Raw genomic sequence first — 14,801 nt, forward strand, 5'->3', positions numbered from 1 at the left:
ACCCATATTAAACATCCGCCAAAACAACCAATTCAGTTTTAGCTGCTCCGCACTTCGGAAACAGATTTTTGTCTCCGCATTTTTTCATAGCCACACCGGCGAATACACACAACCAACGACACCAGTCGTCTCCTCACGACTCTCAACTGTAACTTTTTTGGCGCGTTCCCATGCCCAGCGATAATGCATTTACAATTTGTTACACTCTTTGACAATAGCTTTTCCCTGACTAGGCCAGAGTGTCTAGTTACAAAATGTTAACATTCCATGCGTATTCTCTTTCTTAAATAACGAATTGCATTTGTAACTTGACAACATATTTACAAGGATAATATTTAGCACACGTAATAAAGGAGACTTCTCAAAACACGTAGAAAATGTATGGTCATCCACAGATTTGTCGTGTCACACGTGGCTCACGTTTCATTGATCTTCGTCACCACATGAAGAAACAAGGAAACGTCCAAATCAACAACACCGTCGTGATACCGCGGCCCATATGTTGCATAAATAATAAAATCAGCTTCACACATAGTTTCACACTGTAAGAATATCTCATTGCATTCCACACTTGAAAACTAATACTAGGAACGTGTAATATTAACAGCAAGTAATGTAGATGCATGGCAAAACAACAGTCACTCCATCCTTCAGACACTCGCATACAGAAAATAACCATTACTTAAAACATTACAAAATCAGTATTCATTTTCACACGGCAGTGTTACAGTCCTACCACTATTCCCTGGAACACTGTTGACATTACCCGTGTCTGTGATGAACACTTGCCCTCCAGGACAACTTACTGGGTCTACTTGTTAAGAAGTCTTCTTTCTAAATTCTTATTGATTCGTGGACAGAAGCTTTTCTGTCTCAAGGAAATTTGTTATGTACGATCCAAGAATATGTTAAGGCAGTGGATCGCAACTCGTGGTCCGCGGACCCCCAGGGGTCCGCGAGCTATGCCGGGGGGGGGGGGGGGGGGGGTTGTCCGCAAGATGGTATTAGAATAAAAAATATATTAAATATATTTCGTATGATAACAGATATTTTGTTTTGGCCGCTTCCTGTATGAGCAGTTTTAAGCTCAATATTTTTTCAATAATGAATATGTCAATGTTTTTTCTAAGTACCAAAACTAGAAAATCTATTAAAAGACTCTTAATTTGGCTTTTTAGGTACTTGATAGTGTGATATGACAGGGTACCAATAATGCTCGATGAGGGGGTCCTCGAGAAAACTTTGTTGGGAACCCCTGTGTTAAGGTATTCTGCGGCCTACTGATGTTAAGGATATGCGTCTGCAACTTTGTGGGGCCGTTATTTTAGTGCACTTTTTCCCACTCGCTTGGCATTTTGCGCTGGACAAGGGATTCCTGATAAATTCTAGCTAAGTAAGGGGCCAGAGCCGTAGAGTAGCCTCTACAAAAGAGAATCGGAATGATGACCGTTATGTTAATGATCGGTTTTAGTTGATACGAGAAGGGAGCTCTATTGTGGTAGACTAGGGACAATTCATTAGGAAATTCCAAACGGGGGTAACGAGACGAAAGGCTCCGACGGAGCTGACAGGTGCAAAGCTGCGGTGAGTCGTGTCGTACGGACTGGAGAACAAAAGTCCTCTCGCGCTGGCGGCAGCGCAGAGGAGTCGAGAGTTTCTGGGAGGCTGCCGCGATCACACGCCGGCAGGCCGCCTAATTAGTAGTGGTCTGACGGCGCGGCCGGGGCTGGGGGCGGCAGCGGTTTGTTTCCCGGCCGCCGCGGCAAAGGCAAAAGCACCTGCCGCCTCTGAGCGCTAGCCGGCGCGACGCTTAATTACGCCCCAGAGGCGGCACCCCGGCGCTCATTAACGCGTCGCGGGCACTCTACGTCGCGGCGTCGAGGGCGCGTGCCGCGATCACAGCGCCTGCGATTCGTCTCGCTGCGGGGGCGGCGGCGCCGCAGGAGGCGGCGGCGGTGTGGGAGCGCCGCCTCGCGCGCCGCCGAAATAAACCCCGCTCACTTCAGGTGCGCGCAGATCCTCTCGTCACGCCCCGGTCGCCGAGCGGCGCTGCGAGGATGGCGTTTTGTCTCGGCGCCGCGCTAATTATCTTCGTTTCCGACCCATTGTTCCTCCTCCTACTCCTTATGTACTGGGTGATCAAAAAGTCAGTATAAATTTGAAAATCTAATAAACCACGGAATAATGTAGATAGAGAGGTAAAAATTGACACACATGCTTGGAATGACATGGGGTTTTATTAGACCCAAATAAAAAACAAAGTTCACAAAATGTCCGACAGATGTCGTTGGACAACAAAACGTCAGTGACTGCGCATGATAATCGTGTATAAAAGGAGCTGTAATGAGAGAGAGAATCAGAACCTGTGGAAAACCTCCCGTATCCTCATGTTCCTTAAACCCGGCAAACCGCCGTCCGCCGTCTCCTCCTACCGCCCCCAGTCTTACCTCGGTCTTCAGCAAGGTCCTGGAATCTATCCTCACCCGCCGCATCCACCAGCATCTCCGCCAGCACCGCCTCCTTCCCGTCACCCAGTGTGGCTTTCGGCCGGCCTCTTCCGACGACCTTCTCCTTCACCTCACTCATCTCCTTTCCGAACAGCTCAATTCCCGTCGCTCCGCAATCTTCCTCTCCCTGGACCTCGAACGTGCCTATGACCGCGTAAGCATTCCGGTCTCCTCTTCAAGCTCCAAACCTTCGCCCTTCCCATTAACTACGTCCGTCTGATCGGCTCCTTTCTCTCCCGCCGTCCTTCCTATGTCACCGTCCATAACACAGATTCCTACACCTTTTTCCCCTCTGCCGGTGTGCCCCAAGGCTCCGTCCTCTCCCCCCTTCTGTACCTTTTGTACACGGCGGACATGCCGCCGCCGTCAGCCCCCGTCCACGTTCTCCAGTTTGCCGATGACACCGCCTTCCTTGCCCTTGCCCCCACCCTACAGCGCTCCCAACACCTTCTCCAATCCCATCTTGACCGGTTCACCGCTTGGTGCAACCAGTGGCTGCTCAAGGTCATTCCCTCCAAAACCCAGGCGATCATTGTAGGCAAAACCACCCCTTCCTTCCGCCTTCTTGATTTCTACATCACCATCTATGGCCGTCCTATCGCCCTCACTCCCACCCTTAAGTACCTTGGCGTCACCCTCGACCGTCGCCTCTCCTGGACTCCCCACCTCTGGACAATCCAAGCCAAGGCACGCTCCCGACTCAGTCTCCTCAAGCTCCTCTCCGGCCGTACGTGGGGTCTGGACCCCTCCACCATCCTCCACCATCCTCCACACCTATAAATCCCTCATCCGCCCTATCCTTTGTTATGCCCATCCGGCTTGGATCTCCGCCCCCCCCTCCCTTTTATAAATCCCTCCAAATCCTTGAACGCCATGCACTCCGCCTCGCCTATCGCATCCGTCTCCCCTCCCCCACGCGGATCCTGTATGATCTCATCCCCTTCCCCCACCTCCTCCTTTTCCTTGAAAGGATATGGATCCTGTACACCTCCCGTAAACTCGACCCTCCTCACCCGCTCGTCTCCCCGATCCTTACCCACCCCCGCCCGCTGCTGCGCCTGTATTCCCACGTCCCACCCGGTCTCCATCTCTCAACCCTCCTTACCCTCTCCCAAGGTGGCTTCCGCCAGCTCCCCCTCCATGATGATGTCCTCCTCCCCTGCATCTACCCCTCCTATCAACTTTGATCCTCCCCCCCGACCTCCTGTGTCCTTTCCTTTAGGCACCCTCCCTCCCCCCTTTCCCTTCCCTTCTCTTTCCTTTCCCCCCTCCCTCCTACCCTCTCCCCCGGGCTTCCCCTCCCCCTTCCTCCCTCCCCCTCTCTCCTTTGCCCATGGCATCTCTGCTCTCCCCTCTCCCATTTCCCCTTCCTCCTCCTCCTCCTCCTCTCTTGGCAGGTCCCCGGACTCGTACACGCTCAGTGAACATTCGCGCGCCGGAGATCATCGCCATCAGTGTCTAGTGTGTGTGCATCGTTTTGTGTTTTGTGCAGTTACAACTCAACTGTTCACATGTGCCGTCGCCGTTCTCCGTGTTTTGTGCGCCGTATCTACCAGTGTTCGTGTTTTTATCGTCCAACGTGAACGGCTTCTTGTTTATTGTTTTCTGTATCTCCATTTTTTGCCCGCCGTTTTTTGTATTGTCTGTATCACCTCTATGTCATGTTATTGTTCCACTTAAGGCTGAAGAGCAGCGTACTATGCTGCTGACAGCCCGCCTGTATAGGTGTTTAAAATTACAATAAAGGGAAAAAAAAGAGAGAGAATCAGATGCGCCAGCAGTCGCAGCACGTTGACGTTACCTGAAAAGGCGCTTTTAGTGAAGCTGTATTATCAGAATGGAGAATGTGCTAGTTCAGCGTTACGATGCTATATCCATGGGAAGGGGATTCGGACGGGTAAAGGTCCGTTGACAAATGCAGCTGTGGCGAGAATGCTTTCGAAGTTCGAAGCCACGGGTTGTTAAGACGATAGATCCCGTAGTGGCCGACCAAGCACAAGGCGTAACGCTGCTGAGACAGTTCAGGAAGAAATGGAGACTGTAGCGGGTTCGTCTACCGGTATGCACGGGGAAGTCAGCGCTCGTGCAGTCGCACGTCGCACCGGCATTCCATACACTACTGTTTGGTTGGCACTTAGGCGTACCCTCCGATGCTATCCGTACAAAATCCATCAGCGTCATGAACTGTTACCTGGCGAGTTAGTGAAGGGGAGTGCATTTGCGGTGTGGACGTTTCAAAAGATGGTGGAAGATGACCATTGGTTGAGTAACGTGTTGTGGACCGACGTAACTCATTTTACGCTCCGAGGGTCTGTCAACGCCCACAACTGTAGAATTAGGGCTACCGGAAATCCTAGAACTGTTGTGGAAACTCCATTGCACGGCGAGAAAGTCACGGTATGGGTTAGATTTACCACATCTACCGTTATCGGGCCTTTTTTCATCGAGGAAATGCGTGATTCTGGTTTTGTAACTGCTACCGTGACGGGTGAGAGGTACACCGATATGTTACAGAATCGCATCATCCCCAGCCTGGCTGATAAACACCTGCTGCCGGCCGCGGTGGTCTCGCGGTTCTAGGCGCTCAGTCCGGAACCGCGCGACTGCTACGGTCGCAGGTTCGAGTCCTGCCTCGGGCATGGATGTGTGTGATGTCCTTAGGTTAGTTCGGTTTAAGTAGTTCTAAGTTCTAGGGGACTGATGACCACAGATGTTAAGTCCCATAGTGCTCAGAGCCATTTGAGCCAAACACCTGCTGGAACGTACGATGTTTATACAGGATGGCGCTCCACCCCATATTGCTAGACGCGTGAAAGATCTCTTGCGCGGGTCGTTTGGTGATAATGGTGTGCTCAGTCGCCACTTTCGTCATGCTTGGCCTCCCAGGTCCCCAGACCTCCGTCCGTGTGATTATTGGCTTTGGGGTTACCTGAAGTCGCAAGTGTATCGTGATCGACCGACATCTCTAGGGATGCTGAAAGACAATATCCGACGCCAATGCCTCACCATAACTCCAGACATGCTTTACAGTGTTGTTCACAACATTATTCCCCGACTACAGCTATTGTTGAGGAATGATGGTGGACTTATTGAGCATTTCCTGTAAAGAACATTATCTTTGCTTTGTCTTACTTTGTTATGCTAATCATTGCTATTCTGATCAGATGAAGCGCCATCTGTCGGACATTTTTTGAACTTTTGTATTTTTTTTGGTTCTAATAAAACCCCATGTCATTCCAAACATGTGTGTCAATTTTACCTCTGTATCTACATTATTCCGTGATTTATTCAGTTTTAAAAATTATACTGACTTTTTGATCACCCGGTATTTGAGAAACTCTCGCTGTACACAACACTCGTAGTTCCAAATTTTCTTTGTACTCTGCACACAGTTACACATTCACCTCGTAATGACACAGTCAATATACTCGAAAGAAAAAAGAGAAAACAGAAGGACGCACCACAAAGGAATTATCCGAATAGGACGGAAATCGGTAGACGTCATTAAGGTTACAACAAGAACTGATAATGTATTCCAGAGAAAAAGCTCGACAATCCAGTGGCCGAGGTGAAATCTGAGAATCACGAAGCCAAGCAGAACAAACTCTCTCCGTGTGCAGGGGGACATTATCTTGCTGATCTGTAAGCCCAGGATGGCTTTCCCTGAAGGGCAACAAAACTGGTGTAAGTGTAATGTCACATCGCTGGATTGGTTGCGGAGTATCTTTGCGGGCAGTCGCAGCTGCAAAGTCGAGCACGGGACACGGAACTGTTGTGCTGTTGGTAGCTCTGCATGTGAGAGGCATTGTTAGTATGGAAGTTGAAGTGTTGCTACAAGTGCTACTGCAGTAAAGTGATGAAATATGGAAGTGATTCAGAGGAAAGTGCGTCAAGAAGTAATTAAAAATGAGCAGTGCCGTCGACAACGTATTTATGTATCCTCTCGTTGAGTGTACAGAATCAAACATCCGCGCCGTGTTCGGTCTCTCAGAATGAACTAATGTGAATAAGCAAAAATTATTTACCATAAAAGAGTGCAAACAAGTTCCAGTGTCTTGTAGCGAGCGTGAGGACGTGCGTTCGATCATCGCGTTTCCGCATTATCAACAATCAGCCGCGCCGCGACGGTTATGCGCACGCTCGTACAAGTGAGAACTCAGAACTGAAAAATTAACTTTACGAACAGTGTTATATCATTACCAGTGTCGAGGAGGACTGGTACCAACCGAAATCTGTGTATGCGTGGCGGGCATAAGAACTTTCGTTCGATTATTCAAGTTTCGCATCATCAACAATCATCTGCACCGTGTTCGGCTACGCGTACGCTCGTCCAAGTGATTTTTGTGGACGGATAATCATCTAGAAGTTGGCATCAAAACTTGAGACTTAGAATGCAAGCAGTGTAACCTGTGATTTCTTATCGTCTCAGAATATAGATGTTCATACCAGACGTAGAACAGTGTTGTGCTTGACTTGAGTGGCTCCCCTAAGCCCGCTTGCATATTTACATAGATAATTTCACGCAAGCCAGCAGCAGTGTGGAGCAGAACAATACGACCGCCGATGGATTATCAGGTGCGTGGTGTGGATATGGCGCACGGTCCAGAAGAAGAGAAACCAGTTTGAGGGACCCCGCCATTTGTACCCCCGGGCGTGTTACACAGGGCGTAGAATGTCGCCCACGAACCTCTACGGTGTAAGTGTACCGCGGATGACAACCAAAGGGGCCCTATTATGAAATGAATTGGCACTGCAGACCATCATTCCTGGATGTCGAGCCATACGGTGTTCGAGACGCATGGTGGTATCGCACCGCTGGCTGGCGCGTCTCCAGACACGTCCTCGCTGGTCATCGAGGCTCAGTTCGAAGAGCAACTCAGCACCGAACACAGTTCTACTCCAGTCAATGAGATTCCAGGCCGAAGACGTGTCTGGAGATGCCACAAGCAGCGGTGGGATACCAACCCGCCTGTCGGCTGCCGTACGGACCGACAACCGGGAGTGATGGTCTGGTTGGTTCAAATGGCTCTGAGCACTATGGGACTCAACTGCTGAGGTCATTAGTCCCCTAGAACTTAGAACTAGTTAAACCTAACTAACCTAAGGACATCACAAACATCCATGCCCGAGGCAGGATTTGAACCTGCGACCGTAGCGGTCTCGCGGTTCCAGACTGCAGCGCCTTTAACCGCACGGCCACTTCGGCCGGCAGTGATGGTCTGTTGTGCCATTTGTATTCATAGCAGGTCCTGTTTGATTGTCATCCGCTTACCCTCACACCACAGCAGTAGGTCGACAATATTCTCCGCCTCGTTTTGTTGCCCTTCATGCAAAGCCATCATGGGCTTCAGAGTTCACCACGGTAATTTCCGCCCGCACACTGCGAGAGTCTCTGCTGCAAGTCTTCGTGTTTGCCAAACACTCCCTTAGCCAGCAAGGACACCCGATCTCCCTCTAATTGGTCATGTGGAGCACCTTAGGCAGGGCCGGCCGCGGTGGTCTCGCGGTTCTAGGCGCGCAGTCCGGAACCGTGCGCCTGCTACGGTCGCAGGTTCGAATCCTGCCTCGGGCATGGATGTGTGTGATGTCCTTAGGTTAGTTAGGTTTAAGTAGTTCTAAGTTCTAGGGGACTGATGACCACAGCTGTTAAGTCCCATAGTGCTCAGAGCCATTTGAACCTTAGGCAGGGCCCTCCAATCACCTCGGGAGTTAGACGATCCAACGCGTAAATTGGATAGCATTTCGCGCGATATCTCTCAGGAGAACATCCAGCAACAGTATCAATCAATGCCAAGCCGAATAACTGCTTACATAAAGGACAGAGGTGGACCAGTGCGTTATTAACTTTTTCAATATGTGAATCTCTTTCCCTAGAATAAATCATCCAATTTTTCTGAGACTGCAATCATTTATTTGTGTGTTCACTTGCATCGCATCTATGGATTTTCGTCCCACTCCGATAATTCCTCCGTGGTGCGTCATTTTTCTTTTGGTTTAGGGTGTTCATTTGAGACACATAGTTTCTAAACATGTAGGTACTACACCACTGTCTTTCTTTTACCTGTCAGTCCGATTTAATAATTAGGTTTCAAGTATTTCGATGCATTCGAAAATGTTGTGTAAATCTAACAAGTAACTCTCTTTGTTAGTGGCACGGTAAACTAGTTCTATAAAGTCTCTGTAAGTCTGTAAGAAAGTTTTTAATCTATAAAGGTTTCTATATGTTTGGTCTCTGTAAATTTGTAACTTTTTTCTTGTTATTTGTGTGACACATCATCATAACGCGAGTATTCTACACTTGGCGCCGTTTCTCGCTTCCTGTATTCCACTTCCTCCGATCATGCCAGTCTCCTAACTGCACTCTGGAATCCATAACGCCTCGGACATCTCGACCACAGCTCTTTCTACGTCGTCCACGTTTTCTTCTTTCCTCTGATGTGCATTGCCACACTTTCTTTGGCCACTGAATATCGGCCATACTTTCATGTCCATATCATTTTAGACTTTTCGTCTCTTTGGGACTACTACTGATTCATCGACACTACTGGCCATTAAAATTGCTACACTAAGAAGAAATGCAGATGATAAACGGGTATTCATTGGACAAATATATTATACTAGAACTGACAACTGATTACATTTTCTAGCAGTTTGTGTGCATAGATCCTGAGAAATCAGTACCCAGAACAACCAACTCTGGTCGTAATAACGGCCTTGATACGCCTGGGCATTGAGTCAAACAGAGCTTGGATGGCGTGTACAGGTAGAGCTGCCCATGCAGCTTCAACACGATACCACAGTTCATCAAGAGTAGTGACTGGCGTATTGTGACGAGACAGTTGCTCGACCACCATTGACCAGACGTTTTCAATTGGTGAGAGATCTGGAGAATGTGCTGGCCAGGGCAGCAGTCGAACATTTTCTGTATCCAGAAAGGCCCGTACAGGATCTGCAACATGCGGTAGTGCATTATCCTACTGAAATGTAGGGTTTCGCAGGGATCGAATGAAGGGTACAGCCACGGGTCGTAACACATCTGAAATGTAACGTCCACTGTTCAAGGTGCCGTCAATGCGAAAAAGAGGTGACCGAGACGTGTAACCAATGGCACCCCATACCATGACGCCAGGTGATACGCCAGTATGGCGATGACGAATACACGCTTCCAATGTGCGTTCACCGCGATGTCGCCAAACACGGACGCGACCACCATGATGCTGTAAACAGAACCTGGATTCATCCGAAAAAATGACGTTTTGCCATTCGTGCACCCAGGTTCGTCGTTGAGTGCACCATCGCAGGCGCTCCTGTCTGTGATGCAGCGTCAAGGGTAACCGCAGCCATGGTCTCCGAGCTGATAGTCCATGCTGCTGCAAACGTCGTCGAATTGTTCGTGCAGATGGTTGTTGCCTTGCAAACGCCCCCATCTGTTGACTCAGGAATCGAGACGTGGCTGCTCGATCCGTTATAGCCATGCGGATAAGATGCCTGTCATCTCGACTGCTAGTGATACGAGGCTTTTGGGATCCAGCACGGCGTTCCGTATTACCCTCCTGAACCCACCGATTCCATATTCTGCTAACAGTCATTGGATCTCGAGCAACGCGAGCAGAAATGTCACGATACGATAAACCGCAATCGCGATAGGTTACATTCCGACCTTTACCAAAGTCGGAAACATGATGGTACGCATTTCTCCTCCTTACACGAGGCATCACAACAACGTTTCACCAGGCAACGCCGGTCAACTGCTGTTTGTGTAAGAGAAATCGGTTGGAAACTTTCCTCATGTCAGCACGTTGTAGGTGTCGCCACCGTCGCCAACCTTGTGTGAATGCTCTGAAAAGCTAATCATTTGCATATCACTGCATATTCTTCCTGTCAGTTAAATTTCGCGTCTGTAGCACGTCATCTTCGTGGTGTAGCCAGTAGTGTATTTGGTACACGGTCAAGCTTGGAGAGGCGGCAAATTCGTATCGAAATCTCTCGTGAAAGCAGCTTGTTTACTAACCACGTTTCTGCTCCATGCGTAGCAATGTTTTCAAGAACTGAACGACATTTCACTTGTTAGGTCTTTTTTGCTATTTTGTTTTTGCAAAGGGCCGAGTTCAGTTGTCGTACGGCCCCCAAGCCGTGCCTATTTCATTACTTGCGACGTCTTCATTTCTATCATTTAAAGACTTGATAACCCGCTGACACTTTAAAGAGATGCATCCGCTGATCATACATCTCAATCTCCCACATTTCCTTTGATAATGTAGGCAATTTTCAAATATTCTGTTTTATCAAACTAATTTAACTTCCGAAGCTAACGTTCAGCATCATCCTGGCCTCCTGCCACGATGACATGGCTGTCAGCGAAGATTACTGTGTACAAAATTTCGTTTCTCACGGTCGAACAAGGCAGCCCAGTTGTTAGCACACTGGACTCGCATTCGGGAGGACGACGGTTCAAACCTATGTCCGGCCATCCTGATTTAGGTGTTCCGTGATTCCCCTAAATCACTTAAGGCAGTTGCCGGGATGGTTCCTCCGAAAGGGCACGGCGGCTTTCTTTCTCCATCCTTTCCTAATCCGAGCTTGCGCTCCGTCTCTAATGACTTCGATATCGGAAGGATATTAAACAGCAATCTACGACTCCTCTTCCTCCTCCTCGGTTCCCACAGGGACTCCCAATGCTTCACATTTGCTCCTCCAGGCTTTAAGTGCTTCCTCCACATAGATTTTAAACAGCGTCGATGCTAAGCACACCATTGGCGTAGCTGTTTTGTTACAGGGAACTCCGGCGACAATGAATTTCTATACTTTGACTGCAATCGGCCCACATACAACTGTTTAAAAGGGTGTCACGGAAGTGGTTGACACGCCACTTTTCTTCATACTTGTTCATAGAGTGTTTTGGGTTACCGTATCATAGGCCTTCTGCAAATCCACAAAGTCTAAAAGGGTCCCTATCCCATTCGAAGTTCTCTTCACTACTAATTCCGTAGATACGTGGTACTTACTAGAGTTAAAGGAAAACGTGGAAGGGAGGACCCATCAATATAACTTTCTTTCCACACAACCTGTTTATTTAACAATATACAACCATAACTTCCTTTTTTTACAAAACGAACAACTTAGCAAAATTTACAAAACGGCCGGACCTGCAGCCCGCCCGTTATCGAGTCAAACAGCAGTGTTTACTATCGCGCTGGACAAAGTCTCTCTTAAATACCGTTCTGCTCACGTGAAAGATACAGGGTGTTTCAAAAATGACCGGTATATTAGAAACGGCAATAAAAACTAAACGAGCAGCGATAGAAATACACCATTTGTTGCAATATGCTTGGGACAACAGTACATTTTCAGGCGGACAAACTTTCGAAATTACGGTAGTTACAATTTTCAACAACAGATGGCGCTGGGCGCTGCACGTGATGTGAAAGAGATAGAAGACAACGCCGTCTGTGGGTGCGCCATTCTGTACGTCGTCTTTCTGCTGTAAGCGTGTGCTGTTCACAACGTGCAAGTGTGTTGTGGACAACATGGTTTATTCCTTAGAACAGAGGATTTTTCTGGTGTTGGAATTCCACCACCTAGAACACAGTGTTGTTGCAACAAGACGAAGTTTTCAACGGAGGTTTAATGTAACCAAAGGACCGAAAAGCGATACAATAAAGGATCTGTTTGAAAAATTTCAACAGACTGGGAACGTGACGGATGAACGTGCTGGAAAGGTAGGGCGACCGCGTACGGCAACCACAGAGGGCAACGCGCAGCTAGTGCTGCAGGTGATCCAACAGCGGCCTCGGGTTTCCGTTCGCCATGTTGCAGCTGCGGTCCAAATGACGCCAACGTCCACGTATCGTCTCATGCGCCAGAGTTTACACCTCTACCCATACAAAATTCAAACGCGGCAACCCCTCAGCGCCGCTACCATTGCTGCACGAGAGACATTCGCTAACGATATAGTGCACAGGATTGATGACGGCGATATGCATGTGGGCAGCATTTGATTTACTGACGAAGCTTATTTTTACCTGGACGGCTTCGTCAATAAACAGAACTGGCGCATATGGGGAACCGAAAAGCCCCATGTTGCAGTCCCATCGTCCCTACATCCTCCAAAAGTACTGGTCTGGGCCGCCATTTCTTCCAAAGGAATCATTGGCCCATTTTTCAGATCCGAAACGATTACTGCATCACGCTATCTGGACATTCTTCGTGAATTTGTGGCGGTACAAACTGCCTTAGACGACACTGCGAACACCTCGTGGTTTATCCAAGATGGTGCCCGGCCACATCGCACGGCCGACGTCTTTAATTTCCTGAATGAATATTTCGATGATCGTGTGATTGCTTTGGGCTATCCGAAACATACAGGAGGCGGCGTGGATTGGCCTCCCTATTCGTCACACATGAACCCCTGTGACTTCTTTCTGTGGGGACACTTGAAAGACCAGGTGTACCGCCAGAATCCAGAAACAATTGAACAGCTGAAGCAGTACATCTCATCTACATGTGAAGCCATTCCGCCAGACACGTTGTCAAAGGGTTCGGGTAGTTTCATTCAGAGACTACGCCATATTATTGCTACGCATGGTGGATATGTGGAAAATATCGTACTATAGAGTTTCCCAGACCGCAGCGCCATCTGTTGTTGACAATTGTAACTACTGTAATTTCGAAAGTTTGTCTGCCTGAAAATGTACTGTTGTCCCAAGCATATTGCAACAAACGGTGTATTTCTATCGCCGCTCGTTTAGTTTTTATTACCGTTTCAAATATACCGGTCATTTTTGAAACACCCTGTATATAACCGCCATTGATGATAAGAGTGATTCAGTTACCGAAAACAGATGACGTAACTTTTAATTTGAAAGCTGTATGTCGAAAAGTTCGGGGTTAAGATGTGCACCAGTGCTTAAAGATTAAACTGATTAGGAAACAATATGACAATGATAAGGTTTACTTCAAAGCAATTAACTTCTTAATTTCAGTCGACAACCAAGGTGCGATTGGGTCCCAACCCGTCCCTTTTGACAATCTTATTTTGACTAAAGCCCTGGTGACAGTTGGCTGTTAATATTTCCATAGTTAAACTGATTGTCAGTTATTAAGACCGCTCTGAAGGAACTTCATAAAAGGTTTCTTGTGAACATTTATTAGAAGAGAAATCACTGGGCGGAACCACAGGATCCAGCTAAAATACACCAATAATGACCCATTCTTTCACACACAGCGACGCACAGCTTAGTACAACAGTTGTTCAGATTATAACTAATGACTGGAAAATGTAATCACAATCAAAGAATTGAACCGGTTAACATCTAAATCTAACCACAAGGTCCCTCTTTTGTTTAACGGCAACCTGTGCCTTAGTACAATTGTTTCGGCTGTATTTACGGCCAGGAGCTAACTCATTATAACATTAATGATCAGGTACAATGCAGAAAGGAAAGGCAATGCAATAGGGGGACAAATTTTCAAAAAACTAGTGTCTTGAAAGTTCCTGGCAAATTAAAACTGTGTGCCGGACCGAGACTCGAACTCGGGACCTTTGCCATCCGCGGGCAAGTGCTCACTCCGCTGCAGAGTGAAAATCTCATTCTGGAAGCATCCCCTAAGCTGTGGCTAAGCCATGTCTCCGCAAAATCCTTTTCTTTCAGGAGTGCAAGTTCTGCAAGATTAGCAGGAGAGCTTCTATAAAGTCTGGAAGGTAGGAGACCAGGTACTGGCAGAAGTAAAGCTGAGAGGACGGGGCGTGAGTCGTGCTTGGGTAGCTCAGTTGGTAGGGCACTTCCCCGCGAAAGGCAAAGGTCCCGAGTTCGAGTCTCGGTCCGGCACATAAAAATGGTTCAAATGGCTCTGAGCACTATGGGACTGAACTGCTGAGTCATCAGTCCCCTAGAACTTAGAACTACTTAAACCTAACTAACGTAAGAACATCACACACATACATGCCCGAGGCAGGATTCGAATCTGCGACCGTAGCGGTCGCGCGGTTCCAGGCTGAAGCGCCTAGAACCGCTCGGCCACCTCGGCCGGCCCGGCACACAGTTTTAATCTGCCAGGAAGTATCATATCAGCGCACACTCCACTGCAGAGTGAAAATCTCATTCTGGAACTAGTGTCTTAGTACAATACTACGGCCTATATTTACGATCAAAGAGCCGACAAACTCTGAGAGTCGGTTACAAACCAGAAAATAATAAGGAGGGCAAGTAGACAATGACACAAATAGACACGAGGATTACAAAATGTTACTCCCCTTTATCACCAAGCAGTTCCACGGATCCACGGTGCGTCGCG

The sequence above is a fragment of the Schistocerca nitens genome, chromosome 6 (genome assembly GCF_023898315.1).
Source record: "Schistocerca nitens isolate TAMUIC-IGC-003100 chromosome 6, iqSchNite1.1, whole genome shotgun sequence".
NCBI classification, from domain to species: Eukaryota; Metazoa; Arthropoda; class Insecta; order Orthoptera; family Acrididae; genus Schistocerca; species Schistocerca nitens.